We start from the raw sequence: 17125 nt of genomic DNA on the forward strand, positions 1-17125 counted from the left end.
TTCTGTCTGTCCATTGCTCCCCCAACTCTGCCCCAAAAGGAAAAGAAAAAGAAGTGATAAAAGCCCAGGAAAAATTCTCTATTCATGCTGCATGATTTGCAAAATCAAGATAAGGGCCACCAAGGGTCTTCGTTATTTTTATGTGACACCAATAAACAATTCTGCACTCCCCTCTGTCACCCCCCAAGCTCACAGCCACTCATCTTTTTGCACAGAGAAGCAACTTTCCAGAAATTCACTCCTTTATTATAAACAGAAACATTAAAACTGCTCCCAGCTGGTCTTGGTCTTTAAATGACAGTCTTAAGTCCCCCACTTCCTCCTGTAGCATCTTCTCCCTCTGTTTTGTGTCTAGCAAAGCCACCAAGGGGCATTGCACTGGAAATGAATGTTAACTGACTATAGTTTTCTAAGGATTTTTATCTTACTAATTCCCCAAACATAAAAGGTCTGATCCCTTATGAGGCTGGAAAGATATGTACCTATAGTTCTGGGACCTGCAGCCCTCATTCAGAGTTGAAGCCTGATTCATCAAAGGCTAGCCTTGGTGACAACTAGCACCCTGCCATCTGCTTCTGGCCTTGGGGGTACAGCTGCCTTTCTGTTTCTGACTGGGGCCTTTGTCTTGGGAGTGTATATTAGTCGGAGCTCTCCAGAGGGACAGAATAAATAGGACATACATATCAATAGGATACACACACACACACACACATACACCCTATATATACAAATTACTATAAGGAATTCTCTCAGGTGATTATGGAGGCTGAGAAGTCCAAGATCAGCCAGAGACCCAGGAGAGCCAATGGTATAGTTCTAGTCTGATTTTGAAGGCCTAAAAACCAGGGGAGCTGATGGTATAAGTTCTAGTCAGAGTCCAAGACTGAAGGCAGAAGACTGACATCCCACCTTGAAGACAGCCATGTAGAAAATCAGAATTCTTTCTTACTCAACCTTTCAAAAAAATTTTTTTTATTGTTTATTATTTTTGAGAGAGAGAGAGAGACAGAAAGCAAGCAGGGAAGAGCAGAGAGAGAGGGAGACACAGAATTGGGAGCAGGCTCCAGGATCTGAGCTTTCAGCACAGAGCCCAATGCAGGGCTTGAACTCACAGACCGTGAGATCATGACCTGAGCCATAGTTGGCCGCCCAACTGACTGAGCCACCATTACTCAATCTTTTATTGCACACAGCCCTTCAATGGATTGGATGAGGTCCATCCATATTGGGAATAGTAATCTGCTTTACTCAGTCTACCAATTCAAATGCAAATCTATACAGAAACACCTCATAGACATATACAGAGTAATGCTTAACCAAATAACTGAGAACCCTGTCGCCCAGTCAAGTTGACACGTAAAATTACCATTACAGGAAGAAATTGCTGATCATAGGAATGATAATGCAAAGAAACCCCTACATTTGCAAGTCCCTTGGCCAGATCAGGATTAGAGAAGCAAAGAGATCTCCTTTGTGTGAGGAAGAGGCAGGCTTTGGGGCTATAGGCAAATGACTGACAGTGTGGTTGGGTGTCTCTTGGTGCTTTCAGACTTTGGAGAACCTAAGAGCCATCTGTGTGTCTCACCTCCACAAGCTTCAGGTCCTGCAGCCGCCCATCCCTGAGCTTCTCTGGTCAAATATCCCTTACCAGCTCCTGGCCCTGGCCCAGGCTGTGACCTACAGCCTGATCAGGATTTTCACATTTGCTGGGTTCACTCTGGCCATAAAGAAGTTATGGCAGGGGTGCCTGGGTGGCTCAGTCGGTTAAGCGTCTGAGTTTGGCTCAGGTCATGATCTCACAGTTTGTGAGTTCAATCCCCGCTCCATGTTCTGTGCTGACAGCTCAGAGCCTGGAGTCTGCTTTGGATTCTGTGTCTCCCTCTCTCTCTGCCCATCCCCCACAAACACTCTCTCCCTCTCTTAAATAGAAATAAACATTTTAAAAAGTTAAAAAAAAACTTTTTTAAGTTAAAAAAAAAAGAAGCCATGGCAACTGGGTTCCTCTTCCTAAGGTCTTTTTCTTTTTCCTAAATTTTTATTTATTTATTTAAGTAATCTTTACCCCTACATGGGGCTTGAACTTGCAACCCCAAGATCAGGAGCTGCATTCTCTTCCTACTGAGCCAACCACCACCCCTCCTAAGGTCTTATAGAGAAGTTGAAGCTCAAGATTTTCATTTGGGAAAAAGGCCTCTAATAAGAAAGCAGAAATGGATTCTCTATCAATTAGGGATTCTGAACAGTTCTGAATAGTTAAGACTTGAAAAACAGTAGCTTGAATAACATTAAAGAATCAAAAACAAAACAGAAAAAAAAAACCACAATATTTTTCTTTCAGGTAGTGATAAGTGTAAGCAGCCCAGGGCTGTATGGTGGCCCTACACTGTCACTAAGGACTTAATTTCCTTTGATCTCTCTGCCCTCCTGATCTTTAGGAAAAGGTCTTCAAATTAATGACTTCAAGATGGCAGCCACTTGTCTGTGTGACAGGCAGAAGGAAGAAAGTGTGGGTGAGTCTGGGTGGTGTGTGGGTGTAGGGCTAAAGAAGACTCTCACCTCAATCAGCCCCTCCTCTTTTTGAAAGAATTTCCCAGAAGCTTCCCTCTCATTATGTTGGTTTACCTTTTTGGTTATCTGTATCCTTATGTAAGTAGGACATTCTTGGTAAAACCATGAGTCCACACACCAGTATCCCAGCCACTGGCTTGCTGGTGCCTGAACTATATTCAGTGGGGCCATCTGTACTTCCTTCCCCTCTCAGCTTTTCTTTTTCCTTAGCAAAAGTTTTAGCATGATGTCAGTCTCTTTGTTCTTTTTCTTGCTTGCTCAGAAAATCGCTGTGTTTTAGTTATAAAGGACAGAAATCTAGTATATTACATTAAGCCAGAAGGGAAATCTGTTGGCTTAAGCAACCATATTAGAGAAGAATAGAGTTTTCTCTACTAATTCTTAGGACCACGGTCTCAGGACCCTTCTAGTTTCTCCTTCTTTCTCTCCCCCCTCCTCCTCTCTTTGTTTCCCTCTCCACATCAACTTGGCTATATTCTGCCCTACTAATATCACTTTCTTCACACATCAAAGGTCAAAGACAAGGGACATGTACAGATTCATATGCTTACGGCTCTACAACCAAAGCAGGCCCTTTTCCATCAGCTTCAGTAGGAAAAACCCTTGGTGAAGACTCTGATTGCCTCAGCTTGGTCAGATGTCCCTGTTTTGCCCAATCATTATGGGCAGGGAATAAGGATCATGTAATAGGATTGATTACACCTCTTCAGACCCCATAGCTAGATCAATGTTGGGGAAGGGAAGTCAGGAGGGAGCATTATCAAGGGAACCTAAAGAATGTGAGAATGGCATAGGCACAGCTGTCAAAAGAATGAATTGTATTTAGTTAGACAGCAACCCCAAGTCCTGTGTACCATAGCTTCCTGTGTCAGTCCTGTGTCGATTCATATTTTGCCTTTTCTCTGTTCTGTTCTGTATTGCAAGAGGTCTGACTTCTGTAGGATACTTTCTCTAGACTACCATTTTAACTTCCAACTCATTTAGCCAATGATATAGATTGGAGGGCAGGAGACAAAGGGTGTTACTTTTATTCCTCTCAGCCCTGGGCATTTTCTCTGGCAGCAGTTAGTTGCCTCTGTGGCTCCAACTCCAACAAATATGGCCCTCATGGTTTGAATCTCACAGGGGAGACCTTGGGTCCTAAGCTTCACAAACTGCCTCCTCCTTTAGTTCAATCAGCCTAGGGGAAGCAGTGACTTGCTGCTCTTGCTAATCTCTGGGCTTACATCACTTTGCAACCACTTGGCCACATTATATTTCTCCTGTTGTAAAAACATAAAGGGAGTTGTTTTTCTGGTAAGACCTGATTTATATACCTCCTTTCTTCACACACATTCCTCCACCCCCTCCAATGGACATTTGCAATTGAAACCTTTTCTCTAACCTGAGAATAAATGTTTTGTCTCCAGTAAATGAATTTTAAACTTCAGCAAGCAGCTGCAGCAATACCCTGAAGGGGAGGGTAGGTATGGGTACTCACCCCCCACTAGACAATCACCCATTCAAATACTTGGGGAAACACAACCAGTTCTCAATTAGTTGTGAGGGGCTGTGCCTGGAGAATCCATATAGAGACCCTCATTCCCTACCTATCTCCACCTGCCTGTCAGCAGGAATGAAGACTTTTTAACGTGAGCAGAAGTAAAGCCAAAATCAGACAATAAGCCAGCAGCAAAACATCCAGTATATAAGGAAATTACAGCACAATGGTTCAGGGGTTTGTGTGTAACCTGTATTCTCTTGTTACACAACAAATTGAGAGTTGACACAATAATGGATTTTTTTTTACATTTGATTGCATACACTCTGGGATGTCAATCCAGGTAAAGGTCACACCCCTGTTAAGCTACCCAGAAAAACAGTACTAGACAGCATTTTCCAGTAGTTGTTTTTGGGGAAAGGAAATACTATTTTTCCTTCCAAAGTACCACTACATGTAAAATTATTTATTTTCTCAATATCAGATCCCAAAACTACCTTAAAAAACTGTCCCTCATCTCCTTCTTACCCCTTGTTTTAATTAAGGAAGGATTTCTGTACCAGTCAGGATAATCCAGTTTCTGCTGTGGTAACAATATCCTAAATTCTTCATGGTTTATAACAATAAAGACACTTCTCACTCATGGAGCACATCCATTGAGGATTGGGGCACTGCTCCTTGTGTTCTCATTTGGGGAACCAGAACCAGGTTAATAGGGTAGCAGCTGGCTGGCACATTGCTGGTTCCTGTGGCAGAGGGAAGTGACAAACTGCTCTGACTACATTTCAAGGTCATAGAAAGTTATACAGTGACAGCCAATCTTGCAACCATTTCTATTTTCCCAAAGTCACAATTTTTCTCAAAGTTGTAGCTCCAAATTTCTATTTTAGTGGTAATTGAAATCTCTGCTTTGTTGTTTTATAGAAATTTCAAATGTAATGTCAAGAAAAGAAACTCTTGATTTTCTGTGCCTCTAATTACCCCCATCTTAAAGACAGCACTCTCTACCCAGTTGCTTTCATCAGAAAACTAGGCATTAACCTTGATTTCTCTTTCTTTCAGTTCCTGTATTCAGCCCTTTTGCAAGTGTTATGGTTTCAACTTTCAAAATAGTTTTAGAATCTGCCTACTTTTCTCCATATCTGCTATATCCATTTGTCTTAGTTTAGCTCTACCCCAGAAGTAGACCTTGATATAAACATTAAACTGCAAGTCGTTTTCTGGGAGATGACTAAGACATTGATAGGGGAGTGAGAAAATGAGACAGGGAATAAATGGTAAAAAAAAAAGTGGGGTGGTGGGAGAAGGGTCATTATTGAGACACCCAACTGCAGTCAACTAGAGCTTAATCTTGTGGGGAACTCTGGTTAATGATGAGGAACATGTGTCTTAGTGCTATTCCCCCCTGGAATGGGGGGAATATTGTCAGTGGAGAGTTACTCCTAGGAGATATTAATTTTTTGGACTTCTAGGCTGCGTTGCAAGCAGGTAGAGTGGCTTCACATGGCTTTGGAGAAAGTCTTCTGGAAATAAGACAAACATTGGTAATTTGAAGTCATCTGCCTCACTGAAGTGATGCAACCTGAAGGAGGGATATGGATGGGATGCCAACAGCATCTGCCATGGTCTATCTATCCCTTGATCACTCAGGTCCATTTGTGACCCACATTAAATTTACCCTAAAAACAGCTGCTCTTCAGGATAATGGCCAGTCATGGTTAATGAACAAACAAATAATAAACAAACCAAAAAAACAACAGGGAAGTTCATGGGATAAGCTGTAGTTCGTCATGTGTTCCTGAGTTTGGGTCTTGTTATTCATCATCTCACTCCTCCACCACCACTTCTAGAACCCCTTCACCTTCTACCAACACTTCACTGGGTGTATGTGGCTTTCCTAGTTACCTAGACTTTCATGCTTGATGATCTGAGCATCTAGGTACCATACCATTCTTAAGCCATGATTCTGAAGTTAGTCATTTGCAGTTATTAACATACAAGGAATCATCAAGAGTTGCCACCCAACTGAATTCCCTGAGTTTCAGACAAACTCTTCCTGGCTTCTGTTTGTTTATCTATCTATATCTATCGAGGGAGAGAGCAGCAACTCTATCATTCATGAAAAGCAGGGCCAATTACTTCACCAGGTCAATAACGCCCTTCTTTGCCTACAGGTGTACTGGTGTAAGGAATCACAAATGACAAGGTAGCAGATATAGCTTTAGATTTAATGGAACCCATACTGTGCACCTGGTAGAAATTTTTCCCTCTAGGATTTCTAGCCCACCAGAGTCTGAAGTTTTGGGGACAAGAAGCACAAATTCCCCAAGTGTACCATCAGGCCTATCAGAGAGAGGGGGTTACCGCTTGTTTTCACTCTTTGGTTCTCAGAAAACTGTACCCTATTGTGGACATAGCACCATATATGGTTCAAAAATGTATTGTATCATGAAAAACACTACCCCTGAGACTCAAAGGGCAATCTCCAATCTGCTGTCCTAGCTGTTCCTTGAAGCAGTTATTCCAGCATTCTCTGAGGCTGCCAACAGCTCTGGGAAATATAGTATATGAGCACCACTGGATTCTCTGGTGTATTGGTAAATTGGCTTATGCATGAGAAAGAGCTTCAATTTGTAGAGTTTGCCTTAGTTTTGTTAGGTAAATACTTTCACTATGACCAATTTCAATCTACTAATGTTTTAACAGTGGTCTCTCAAGATACCTGAATACTTAACAGTTAGGTCTTGCGAATCAGTACTGTCTGAAACAGAACACTTACTGGAGCCCTTGGTTTTCTGCCACGTTGAACTTCCTTCAGTACAAATTAGGTTCTTTTGTTGGAGGCAATGTTATGTGAGATTCTCCTGGCAATGACATTATGATACTGCAGGCCGAGAAGGCAAATTCTTACGAAGCCATCTATAATAGTCATAAATAAGCATGAAGCACTGCCCCTTCCATGGTGTAATGTGCCTAATGTACTCAGTTTGCCACAATTTGGCCTGTTGGTAATCTGGCAGTTATGGAGGAGCCCTGTTCAGGTTCCCTTTCCAGAGATAGCCTATTGTAAGTGACCAAGTGCCTCCTCCTGTGGGTGCCTTTGGACTTTTCCTCTTGTTTCAAGCTGAGGGCATAGGTCTCTCAGACTCTCAATTCCTCACCAGACCGGCTTGTTTTCTCTCTCTCTCTCTTCCTTCTTTCCTTCCTTCCTTCCTTCCTTCCTTCCTTCCTTCCTTCCTTCCTCCCTTCCTTTCTTTCTTCCCAAGAGATGTCCCTTGGGCTAGTGGAGACTTCTAGTTCACCTCAGTGTGAGCCTCTTCCTACCCTCTCTGTGTTCCTTCTCCCTCTCCTCTCATTGGTGTCAGATTTGCCTCACAGTTGCCAGATTCTTCCTATCTACTCTGCTCCTTCTTCCTTTTATCTTTCACAGGCATTATCCCCCAATAGCTCTATTGTATTTATATTTCCTTCTTGATGTCTGTTTTCTGGAAACCCCCCTGACACAGTGTCCTTGAGGGATGTAACATATTTAGAGCCCTGCCTTGGTAACTGCTGATCTTCATACATTCAATAATGGCAGTAGCTAGATCAGTCCTGGTGAGAAACAGCCCAAGCTATTGGAAACTGTGCACAACCTCTGCCACTGCCACCATGGCTGTTCTATCCACAGGTCCACTATAGAAACACTGGAGTGGCCAAAGATGAGTCATCTGGTCTACCTAGTTGAGCAGTGCCTCTTCTGTAATCTGTGTTTTCAAGTGGTATCAGCATGTGATGCAAAGATCCTCACACTTTGAGACCACTCCCATAAATCCATCACTATGCTTCCTCCTGAGACCTGTCTCCTTTCCTCCAATTCCTCCAGCCCACCCAAAGTTCCTGAAGAACCGGCTAAGCCATTAACAACAATCTAAGCCACTAAAGTCCTGAATATTCTCATCCCAGGCCACTTCTTGCTCCAGTCCAAGTAAATAACCAGGTGTACTGCCTAAAGCTCTAGCCACGGAGAAGCTTTTCTCTTTGCCACCTCTGAAATGGTACTACAGAATAGAAGTAGTCCATTTTTGGCTTGTACTACCATGTTGGGCAATCCATTGATGAACCGGAGATTTTTCTTTTTTCCTTTTTTTTTCAGGTGGTCAAAATGAAAAGTTATAAGTCCATAAGTATAGAATTAAGACTCATCTGTGTAACAGAGATGGGGGATATGAGGGTTTGAACCAAATGTTAGTTTATTTGTATTCTCTGGATCTGCTTCTGCCTAATTCCAAATGTACCATTGCCATTATATGATGAGATTTGTTGTGTCTGCCCAACTTATGAATTAGTGGGTCTGACAATACTCAGCTCAGAGACAAAGCTCAGATCATGTTGTGAAGCAATTTGATGTACAATGATCGAGTATCTACTAGGGTCTGGTAGTATGCCAGGAGCTTCTGTTCAAGTGATGAATAATTTTCTGTTGCAGATGTGTTATGGACAGAACTGTTTCCTCCACCTCCCCCACCAAATTCATGTGATGTAGCCCTAACTTCTAATGTCACTGCATTTAGAAACAGGGACTTTAATGAGGTAATTAAGGCTAAATGAGGTATTATGGGTGGGGTCCTAATCTAATGGAACTGATGTCTTAATAAAAGAGGAAGAGAGACCACATCTCTTTTCTTCTTCTTCTTCTTCTTCTTCTTCTTCTTCTTCTTCTTCTTCTTTTCTTCCTCTTCTTTCTCTCTCTCTCTCTCCTCTCTCTCTCTCTCTCTCTCTCTCTCTCTCTCTCTCCCCCTTCTCCCCCTCTGTTCCCCCTCTCCCCCTTCTCTATGTGAACATGCATAGAGGAGAAGCTATATGAGGACACAGCAAGAAGGTGGCTGTTCGCAAGGCAGGAAAAGAGCTCTCACCAGAAACCAACCCTCCTGGCACCCTGATCTTGGACTTCTGGCCTCCGAAACTGTGATAAAATACATTTCTGTTATTTAAGCTGCCCTTCCTGTGGTATTTTGTTATAGCAGCCCTGGTAGACTAATACAAGACAGCATAGACTTGTTACCAAACCTTAGGAGTCTGCACCAAGACTCATCTACTCATTTACTGCCTGAGATGTAACATCCTGTTTTTATTTACTGTGGGTACCTCTAGCACCCTGTCATATGGCCCACTGGCAGGACTGATTGCATTGCAACCTGAATATGCTCTAGAGCAGTCTCTTGTTCTGAGTTCCACTCAAAACTGGCATCTTTCTGAGTTATTGAATAAATAGATTACTGTATTTCCCATGTATGGTATGTACTACCCCAAAGTTAAGAGGCTTATTAACTATTGTGCAGTTTTCTTAATGGTAGGAGCTACATGTGTTAATACTGCCCAGCATTTCTCAGATCACCTCCAACCCATGTATTGTTTATCCCCCATCCACTGGTATATCCATTATATTTGCCACTTCATATTCCCTAGGTTCAATTAACATTATGTCATTAATACAGTGACCATGGAATGTCAAAGCAACCAAGGTCAAAACAACAAACTAACTGGACTGGACTGTGACAACAGAGGAGTTGATTTCAAACTTCTGCTAAGACTGCAAAAGTATGCTACTGTTCATTCCAAATTAATGCAATCGTCTTTTCATTGCTCTTCGTGATAGACTTTTGTGATTTTTTACTGTATAGAATACATTCGCCAGATCAATAGTTGCTACTTATGCCAGAGATTAGGTTGATCTCTTCTATTTATATGATTTCTGTTCTAGCTATGACAATAGGGGCTACAATCTGGTTACATTTTTGGTATTTACATTCCTATGGCTCTTGTAACAAATTACCACAAACTTGGTGACTAAAAATACATGTTTATTTTCTTACAGTTTTAGAGGTCAAAAATTTAAAATTGGTTTCACTGGGCTGAAATTGTAACAACAGGACCATGTTCCCTTTTCCAGCTTCTGGAGCTGCATTCCTCAGCTCATGGTCCCTTCTTGCAATTTCAAGCCTGAAGCATAGCATCTGGCTTTAGCTGTCACATTGCCTTCTTCTATAGTCTGATCTCCTTCTGCCTCATTATTATTAGGACATTTACAGTTACATTCAGGACTCACCCAGATAGTACAGAACTACCTCACCATCTCAAAAGCCTTAATTTAATTAGATTAAATTAATCTGAAAACTCCCTTTGTAGTGTAAATTAGCATTCACAGTTTCCAAAGATTAGTACCTGGAGTTTGGGCATCAATTCTCCACCTACCATAGTAGTCTTTTCTAATCAACTATGAAGTTGTTCACTGTTTTTGTTTTTTGCGTTTTTTTAAATTTGTTTTTGTTTTTGCTTTGCCTAGGGTCCTATTAAAAAATCAGAGTAAATCCCAAGTGAATTAAAAATCAAGGATAGGATGGAAACCACCTTCACTGCCTCCTTTCTTTTTCTTTTCTTTTTTTTTTTTTTGTGCATCAGTGTTATAATTATTGCTTCAACATTAAACATAATTTAGAATACACAGAGCTAAAGGAGTTTATTGTATTTTCCTATATTTTTAGTCTTTATGTTGTTGTCTTTTTTTTTTTTCCTTTCTGACATTCCAAGATTCCTTCTGTTATCATTTCTGTTTCAAGAACTTCCTTTTCCCATTCTTTTAGGGGAAGTCTTCTGTTGAATACTCTTACTTTTTCTTTCACCAAAATGTCTAGATTTCTTGAAGGATAGTTTTTTATATTAAATATAATTTATTGTCCATTGGTTTCCATACAACACCAGTGCTCATCCCAACAGGTACCCTCCTCAATGGCCATCACCCACTCTCCCCTCTCCTCCACTCCCCATCAACCCTCAGTTTCTTCTCAGTATTTAAGAGTCTCTTATGGTTTGCCTCCTTCCCTCTCCATAACTTATTTTTCCCCTTTCCCCTCCCCCATGGTCTTCTCTTAAGTTTCTCAGGATCCATATATGAGTGAAAACATACAGGCTCTGTCTTTCTCTGCCTGACTTATTTCACTTAGCATAATACTCTCCAGTTCCATCCGTGTTGCTACAAATGGCCAAATTTCATTCTTTCTCATTGACAAGTAGTATTCCATTGTATATATAAACCACATCTTCTTTATCCATTCATCAGTTGATGGACATTTAGGCTCTTTCCATAATTTGGCTATTGTTGAAAGTACTGCTATAAACATTAGGGTACAAGTGCCCCTATGCATCAGCACTCCTGTATCCCTTGGGTAAATTCCTAGCAGTGCTATTGCTGGGTCATAGAGTAGATCTATTTTTAATTTTTTGAGGAACCTTCACACTGTTTTCCAGAGCGGCTGCACCAGTTTACATTCCCACCAACAGTGCAAGAGGGTTCCCGTTTCTCCACATCCTCACCAGCATCTATAGTCTCCTGATTTGTTCATTTTAGCCACTCTGACCAGCGTGAGGTGGTATCTCAGTGTGGTTTTGATTTGTATTTCCCTGATGAGGAGTGACGTTAAGCATCTTTTCATGTTCCTATTGGCCATCTGGATGTCTTCTTTAGAGAAGTGTCTATTCTGCCCATTTCTTCACTGGATTATTTGTTTTTTTGGTGTGGAGTTTGGTGAGTTCTTTACAGATTTTGGATACTAGTCCTTTATCCAATATGTCATTTGCAAATATCTTTTCCCATTCCATTGGTTGCCTTTTAGTTTTGTTGATTGTTTCCTTTGCAGTGCAGAAGCTTTTTATCTTGATGAGGTCCCAATAGTTCATTTTTGCTTTTAATTCCCTTGCCTTTGGAGATGTGTCAAGTAAGAAATTGCTGCAGCCAAGGTCAAAGAGGTTTTTCCCTGCTTTCTCCTCTAGGGTTTTGAAAGACAGTCTCTTTAACAAATGGTGCTGGGAGAACTGGACAACAACATGCAGGAGAATGAACCTGGACCACTTTCTTACACCATTCACAAAAATAAACTCAAAATGGATAAAGGGCCTGAATGTGAGACAGGAAACCCTCACTACATCCTTCAGTCCTTGAGGGCTCCCTGCTATTTTATTTGGAATGTGGTATTACTTTTGATTTACTATCTTGGCCAAAGGGGCAGTGTCAGGAGTTTGCATTTGGATTTCCCTACCATATCCTTAATTTGATGTTGACTCTGAAGCCAATTTAGGTGGTTGCACCCTGTATTTAATCTCCACTCAGGTTTTAATTTACTCAGAGGGAATTTTTCTGGTTGAAGAAACTGATGATGAGAAAAAAGTTTTATTTTCCATACTAGAAAATCCTGGCTCCCTTATATTTGCTCTAAAGTCTTATTGCAAACTGAGCAGTTCCTTCTTCAGTTTACTCCGCAAATTAGAAAGAAAGAGAGCCAGTTGATACATTCAACATACTGCCTGGAAATCACCTTAATCCTATCTATAAGTTCATTAGGTTTATTTTCTATCTACGAACTTACCAGAGGCAATTCTTTTCAATTACTCCACCACCACTTAAGAAACATTGTTCTCCCTCCAGCTTCCTAAAGGAATTTTCAGCCTCTACCAGCAGTTTTCCAGAAGCCACTTTTATAGCCCTTGTTTGTTCCTCAAAGTTCATGCCACATGTTTTAGGTTTTTGTTAAAGCATGACACCATTTCTGATATGAAATTGAATGGCTTCAGTTGTTTTATTGTATAACCACTCCTACCCCCCACATTTAGCGGCTTCAATAACATTTTTTTCCTCACAATTCTTTGAGCTGTTTGTGCTATTCCTTTGCCAATTTCACGTGGGATCACTCATGCAACTGAATTTAGCTGTGGGTTAGTTCTGTGGGTTAGTTATTGTCTCCCAATGATATCCAGTTCCTGATGTTCACGCCTCTGTGAACATCTTTCCCCCTGGAATATGGGCTGGACTAGCAACCTGTAACTTGCTTCTAACTCATAGAACATAGTGAAAGTGATGGGTGTCACTTCCAAAATTAAAATTTTTGGAGATTCTAATTTTCATCTTACTAGCTGATTTTCTTTATTGACTCTCTCCCTTGATGGCTTTGATGAAGTAAATTGTTATGTAGGTAGGCCTATGTGACAAGGAACTGAGTATAAAAGAAGTGTCCTCATTATCTTCTCTACCAGCAGCACTAACACTTTTTTTTTTTTAGTATAGTTGGCACACAATGTTGTATTAGTTTCAGGTATACAACATAGAGATTGAACACCTCCATATGGTTATGCTATGCCCACCACAAGCATGGCTACCATCTGTCCCCATACAACACCATCACAATACCATTATTCCCTATGCTGTACCTTTTATTTCCATGACTTATTTATTCCATAATGGGAAATCTGTATCTCCCACTCCATATCCCCCCTTTTGTTCAATCCCCCTCCCTGCTTCCCTGCGGCAACCATCAGTTCTCTGTATTTATAGGTTTGATTCTGCTTTTTTTTTTTGTTGTTTATTTGAGTTGTTTTTTTAGATTTCACATATAAGTGAAATCATATGTTGTTTGTCTTTTTCTGCCTGACTTCTTTCACTTAGCATAATACTCTCTAGATCTATCCGTGGTGTTTCAAATGGCAAGATCTCATTCTTTTTTATGGCAGAGAAATGTTCCATTTTATACACATGTGCACACACACACACATTTTTTATATCCATTCATCAGTGGATGGACACTTGGGCTGCTTCTACCAGCATCATTTTCATTACCCCCACCACTACCATCACTCTCCTTCATAGCCTTGACTCTTGATGGGCCATTCTCAACCATTAATTGACCCATGGGGTAGAAATGGGCTTAGGGTCTTCTCTTCCAAGCCCTGTCCTTCTAAGTCAGGTGGTTTGGGAGCCAAAACTCCTCTCTCCAACTTTCTCCTCACTGATGTAACTCCTCCAGTTCATATGAATCAGTTCTGGACTTGGCAGCCAGCACCAGTCTCCCTTTTTATCAAGCAGGTCTGCCTTAGAGGCTTCTGCTCTCTCCTTCTTGGGTAGTACAATGAAATAGTTCATAAAGTGGAATACTTAGCTAACAGAAAAGATCAGGCCATGCTCTAAAAGAGACCAACTTCCTGGGCTCCCCTATGACCCTGTGGGTAGAGAGACTCCCAAGGAATTCTTCCAAGCACTTGGCATCTTTGTGCCTTGTCTATGTGATGCAGCTTACTAGTAATGCAATTTATCTATTGAATGACCTGCGGGAGAGAGGAAACTGGGGTTCCAGGCTCTGAGCTTCCCCCACCTAAAGAGACTGCATAGCACAGCTGTGATTATCCTGAACAAAGTCATTTGCCTTTCTCCCTCACCCCTAAGGCTTGGAGATGTGGGTGGGGTGGGAGAATATTTTAATCAGATTCTGGGAACAAGGAAGCAGGATCCCAAGGTTGTATAGGGTAGCCTAACTTTGCTCCAGCGTTGTTCAAAGAGCTTCTAGAAATTCTTTCTTCCATATGCAGGCATGTGTGAGCAACCCTCCATTCCCACAGCTAATGGGACCTCTCTGACTGTTGAAGAAACCTTGGGAAGGAGAGACTGCTATCCGCTTCCTTAAGATGAAATCTCTCTCCACAGCTTCTACCCCATCTCCCACTGTCTACGTTTTTCCTCTGGATCTCTTTTTCTGCATTTCATTAGACAGAAACATGAGAGAAAACAGCCAGCTCTGTGAAAGGCCGATAAGACAGGGTGCCAGAAGCCAGAAACAAGTGTGAGACAGAAGCTGGAAGAGCAATGTACCTAGAAGAGCAGATGTCACATGTCCACCAAAATGGCCTCATTTATGACTTGTCAAGGAGACCGGGGCCAGGGCACGATTCGTTTCAGAAATAATTCAAATGCCATTTTTCATTACTTTTTAAAGGAAGTCTTCTACTGGATTAAGACATTATTAAACAGACTGATATAATTAAATTAATGTAAGTATAATCATTCATAAGCCTAGTTTCCAAATTTATAAGTTATTCATCTTCACTTGCAAAAAGATTAAGGTTTTCTTGGCCTCATCTATTTGTATGTGAACAATTCATTACTCATGGACCTTGCCATTCCAGGTTGAAGGAAAAGAAAATCACAAAGTGGCATCTTATCAATGGGGCCTCCACTGACCACCCAATTCAGAGTTATATCCTGAGCACATTTACCTCCACACTAGGGATTAATGTAGCCCAAGTGCCTGGACCAGTGCCTGGCATACAGTAGGTACTTAATGCATACTCTTAAATGAATGAGAGAAGAAATGCCTCCTGGTTATACAGGGAGGTGACTACTGAGAGTCAAAAGTGATGCAGTGCTGAATGACACCCAGATGGAGCCAAGGCTAGGACTCAGTCTCCTGGCACCTGACATAGTGCTTTTTGTGCTAAGCCAGGAGGATTTGGAGCTTCTCATCAGAAGCCAGCCTTCTCTCCCTTCCCTGCAAGCCCTGTTGTGCCCCTCCCCATCCCCACAGGTGACCATGCCCCAGAACCACAATCTCTGGGTGATTTAAGGAGTGAGAAGACACTGTCTGCCCTGAAGAAAAACACCTACCTAGCTGGGGGGTGGGAAATGGGTGTGGGCAGGCTTCTGAGCATATTCCTCCAAAACGACTGCTGAAAGTGGCTATCACTGCATGCTCAGCTCTGCTGCCCTCCCACACTCCTGGGGTGTCAACTTCTTCCTGTCACTCTGCATCTGCCTGCCACCTTCTACCCCTGCTCTACACTGGGCCCATCTGGCAGGCATGGGTGATCTGCAAGGAGACTTCCTGTGACATTCTCAGGCAGCCATGCTTATGGGGTATAAATGGTCTCTTCCCCCTAGAGGAACCTACATACAGGCTTGCACTGGTTCAGAGCTGATTTCCCTGCTTGGAAGATGATCCAATACTACAGTATGCTACTTGTCTTGCTATGTGCTCCATAGTTTTTGTGGACTTATTTGTTTTTAACTAGTCTGGAAAATATTTTGGTGTAGATTTCTAAGAATTCTAATTGAGTCCAAATCTACATATCTCTGTGTGCCTAGCCCTGAAGTAGGTACTGAGAGCAGCTGCTGGCCTCACTCTGGAGATAGAGATATCTCTGGCAGGATAAGGCAGATAAGTAGTGTCCACCAATAACCAGAAAGGAAGCAGGGAAGGATATGAGCTGAGTCAATGTTGGGCTGCCACAAAGCTCTGACTCAATCTGCTGGATTCCCATGAAAGCTGAGGCTCAGCAGGTTTAACCATGAAAGAGACCCCTCAACCTCCCTGCAGTGTGTAAGAGTGAAGGCCAGTGCTAGTTCTGGGGCAGTGAGGCCCCCAGCCTTGCCAGGTGATGCCAAATCCAGTGCAGCCCATTGATCTGGGGACATTGGTGGGGCCCCATCTGCTCACTCCAGAGAGGCAGGGTGGGGAGGATGTGGAGAGAGGCAGGGCCTGATCTGAGGCTGGGGTGCTGTGCTGTAAAGCCCAGGCAGGAGAAGGGTCTAATAGGCACCCTGACACTGAGCAGCTCCAGCAGCCCTGCTTACACTTCCCAGAGGGCAGAACCAACACAGAATAGGCTCAGGAGCATTTGTTGAGTATGTTGTTGGAAGTGTGGCAGCAAAACCTATATGCACAGATATGTCCTTGTTATCTATCAACCTATATATTTTAGGTAAATCAAATAGCTTAAATCATACCCACTCCTGACTAATTTCGTGCCCTGAAGGCTTTATTTTCTTTTAAAAAAAGCAAATGTACTTCAAGCTGAAGAATACTAATGGAATGCTAATATTTGTTGGCAGATGTGGGAACAAGGGATGAGAGGTTTGATTGTAAATGTCTGTGGTGAGCCACTGTGCTCTGACAGGCAGCCAGTCCCCTGCCCACACCCATGTGGAGCCCATGAAATAGCAAGACAATGGCACCATGAGAAAAACCTGCTTTGCAACGTGGGGCTGAAGAGGCAGGAAGGACCAGATGAAACATTTCTGCTCAGTGGAATTTGATAATCATATTTTGACAGCAACACAACTCCTGTGTGGCATTTTATTTAAAATACTTCATGGTTCACCAAATGTTTTCCTAGAATTTCTTGTTTGTTCCTGATAATTAATGGAAAGATATAGAAGAGATTATTAATCCCATTTTATAGATGTGATAACTGAGCTTTCGAGAGGTTGTACCCAGAAGA

Source organism: Felis catus, chromosome E2 (assembly GCF_018350175.1).
Source record: "Felis catus isolate Fca126 chromosome E2, F.catus_Fca126_mat1.0, whole genome shotgun sequence".
NCBI lineage: Eukaryota > Metazoa > Chordata > Mammalia > Carnivora > Felidae > Felis > Felis catus.